Genomic DNA, 3,872 nt, shown 5'->3' with positions numbered 1-3,872 from the left:
GGGGGCCCCTTACAGCTCCCAGCCACTGTGGGCAGAGGGGGAACCCCACAGCTCCCAGCCACCACGGTGGTGGGGGAAACCATGGAACTGCCGCAGCAAAAGTCACAGACAGGTCATGGCTTCCCTGATTTTTGTTTATTGCCCATGACTGTCCATGACTTTTACTAAAAATAACCATGTCAAAATCTTAGCCTTAGCCATCATCACATGGTTATGGAAAGCATGATGCAATGATTCTGGAGGACAAATATATTTTAATTCTAGATTATCTTTTATAACATTAAACAGTGTTTACTTTCCTCACTTAGTATTTTTCTCTTGATATTGTTCGTATGTCACATAGTAGGATTGGCCACTGCTACATTATCTGAATTAATGTAATTGAGAATACCAAGATCATGATATTTTACTGAATAAAAGAAAACTAAATTGATATAAAATATCTCATGACAATTGCCCATATACCATTAGCCCTGGATGCATAGAATGCTTTCATAAATGTATGTATTTTCATACAAAAATTTCATCCAACAGTTAAGGTTGCTCTACACAACAAACCTGACATGAAGGAAACCTATAAGCTATGTAACCATACTATATGCTACTGTCATGTGAGACACTCATTTTGCATTGATGTAAATGGTTTTCCATTGCACTAAATGTGGCGCAGAACAATGGGGAATCAGACCCCTAAATTTCTATAACTGTCTTCTTTAACCTGAGAGATGTTTCTAGCCCTCATTTCATTTCCTCCTCCTCTCCCCACTCCCCAAACAAATAACAATAAAAAAAACCTAAACCATCCTCTGGGGTCAGGGCAGCGTGGACTATCAGTCACAGTCCGTAAAGCAGCCCTTCAGCGCAGGGCAGCATGGCCTAGCGGCCAGAGTCTATAGTGCCACCCTTCGGTGCAGGGCAGCATGGCCTAGCAGCCAGAGTCTATAGCGTCATCCTTTGCTACAGGGAAGTGGGGCCTAACGGCTGGAGTCCATAAAGCAACCCTTTGGTGCAGGGTAGCATGGCCTAGTGGCCAGAGTCTATTGCATTGGGGTGTGACTGCCCCGGTAGGGGGGCCCGGGCCCACCCGACTCCACCGGGCCCCGACCCAGGGCCCTAACAGTGGCGTAGCAGCTTGCCACTGACTCAGCGGGGGGGTCCTACCGAAACACGCTGAGTTTCCCTGGGTGGGAGGTATCACTCTGATACCCTCCCTAGGTCACTTCCTACCAGAGACTGTGATGGGGTTTCCCATGAGACGTCGATTCCCCTGTATTCGGCAGGTCCAGTCGTCTCCAGGGTCTCCTCCAGTTGCCGGGGTGCAGGCGGGCTGTGGACGGCTGCAATTCCCAGCGTAGTCGGAGGCTGTGGCTGGCCCGCCGCAGGAGCTTCCTAGGCAGGTCCTTCCCCTGCAGCTTCCCCCCAGAATAAGCCAGTCTCCCTCTCTTTATACTACTATAGCACTTGGAACATGCCCAGTCTTGCCAGAGAGGCGGGTCTTCCACTGTCAACACCTGGGGCTTAACCCTGTCTGGGCTAGTGCAGGGTAAGCTGACCCCATCACACATACACCCCTTAAGAAGGACCCCCGGGCCTTAAGAAGGCCCGTCTCCCCGTCCTCCTCTCCCTGTCTAGAAAAGAAATCCGCATTAGCGTGAGTCTTACCCGGACGATGAAACGTGCAGAAGTTGTATGGTTGGAGTGACAGGTACCAGCGCACGATTCGTGGGTTGGCATCTTTCATGCTGTTTATCCACCTGAGGGGGGCATGGTCAGTGATCAGTTTGAAGGTGTTCCCCAGTAAATAATAGCGCGGGGCGTCAATAGCCCATTTCACGGCCAGGGCCTCTTTCTCTATCATTGAGTAGTGTTGTTCTCAAGGAAATAATTTGCGACTCAGATACAGTACTGGGTGTTCCTCTCCCTCCCACTCTTGGGAGAGCACAGCCCCTAAGCCTACCTCTGAAACGTCCCTTTGGAGTATGAACTCCTTTGTAAAAATTGGGGTGCCGCAGGACCGGTTCCTGCGTGAGCCGTTCTTTCAGAATCCTGAAGACCTTGCCACATGGATCAGACCACTGTACCTGTCGCGGCTGAGAATTCTTCGTCAGGTCTGACAGGGGGGCAGCTATGGATGCAAAGTCTGGTACAAAGCGGTGATAGTACCTGGCCAGTCCCAAAAACTGGCGCACCTGCTTCTTTGTTTTGGGTGCGGGTGTATCCATAAGGGCTTGCACCTTATTGATTTGGGGGCACAATTTCCCTCCCCCATGACATACCCGAGGTAGGTCACCTCTTCCTGTCCGAGATGGCATTTCGCCAGGTTGGCTGTGAGTCCGGCTGCTCTGAGGGCCTGGAGGACCCCCGTGAGGTGTCTGAGGTGGTCCTTCCAGTTGTTACTGTAGACCACGATGTCGTCTATATATGCCACTGTGTATCGGTCATAAGGTAGCAAGAGCTTATTCATCAGCTGCTGAAAAGTCGCTGCGGCCCCGTGTAACCTGAACGGCGTGGTTACAAAGTGGAAGAGGCCAAATGGTGTTGGGAAGGCAGTTTTTTCCCGGGAATTTGGTATAAGGGGGATTTGCCAGTACCCTTTGGTTAAATCTAGGGTTGACAAATACCTCGCTCCCCAGAGTTGTTCCAGGAGTTTCATTGGGTACGTGTCGAACCGCAAGATAGCGTTCACCTTCCGGAAATCTATACAGAATCGGGGGGTCCTGTCGGGTTTTGGGACCAGAAAGATTGGACTGCGCCATTCACTCTTCAACTCCTCGACCACGCCCATCTCAAGCATCGTATCCAAGTCCTGTCGTACCGTGGCCCACATCTTCCGGGGTAGCAGTCGATGGTTGTCCCTCACCTTCTGGCCAGGCGTCATCACGATATGATGGTTCATAAGGTTGGTTCGGCCCAGACGGGTTGATAGCACGTCAGGGAAATCCTTTATGAGCTGCGATATTTGTTCCCGCTGTGCTGTGGTGAGGCCAGTCCCAAGTGTAGCCGGCCTTGGGTCTAGGGGTTCCCTGGCTAGTGGTCCCAGTTCTGGGTCCGGGGGTGATGGAATGATGAATAAGGCCTCCCTGGCCTTTCATGCCTTCAAAAGAGTCACGTGGTATGTCCGAGTGTCCCTCCGTCGTCCGGGTAACCGGACTTCACAATCTATGGGCCCGACCGATCGGATCACTTCGTAAGGCCCCTGCCACTTAGCCAGGAGCTTTGAGTCGGCCGAGGGCAACAAGAGCAACACCTGGTCCCCAGGGTCAAAACTCCATACCTTAACCCCTCTGTTATATACCCGTTCCTGTGTCTCTTGGGCCTGCAGCAGATTCTCCCGGGCGAAAGCTCCCAAGGCTTGGAGCTGTTCTCAGAGTCATAGCACATACTGAGTGGTCCCGAGTACTCGCGACTCCTGTGCCTCCCAGTCTTCCCTCAGGAGGTCCAGGATTCCTCAGGGCTGCCTGCCATACAAAAGTTCGAAGGGTGAGAACCCGGTCGATGCTTGGCGTACCTCCTTTACGGCGAACAGCAGGGCTGGCAATAGTGTATCCCAATGGCTGGGGTCTTCCTTCATGAACTTCCACAACATGGACTTCAGGGTACCATTAAAACGCTCCATTAGACCGTCTGTTTGTGGCTGCTTTCACCCGGGGGTACTCCAAGGCCTCTCGGGGATCAAGGTTACGGTAGGCCGTCTGTGCCTGTCCCATCAAATAAGGGGCTGTGTTCTGGGGGCCATCGACCAGCGGTGGCGACCCGTTCGAACGTGACCAGGAATGCCTCGGGGGAGTCGCCTGGTCCCATCTTAGTGAGGCGAACTGGCAGCCCCACTGGAGCCTCTCCAGATCCCACTCCTGTAGGTGTGGGGGCTGGAG

The sequence above is a fragment of the Chrysemys picta genome, chromosome 3 (assembly GCF_011386835.1).
Source record: "Chrysemys picta bellii isolate R12L10 chromosome 3, ASM1138683v2, whole genome shotgun sequence".
NCBI lineage: Eukaryota > Metazoa > Chordata > Testudines > Emydidae > Chrysemys > Chrysemys picta.
The sequence above is the reverse complement of the archived record's forward strand: the minus strand, read 5'-3'. Positions refer to the sequence as shown.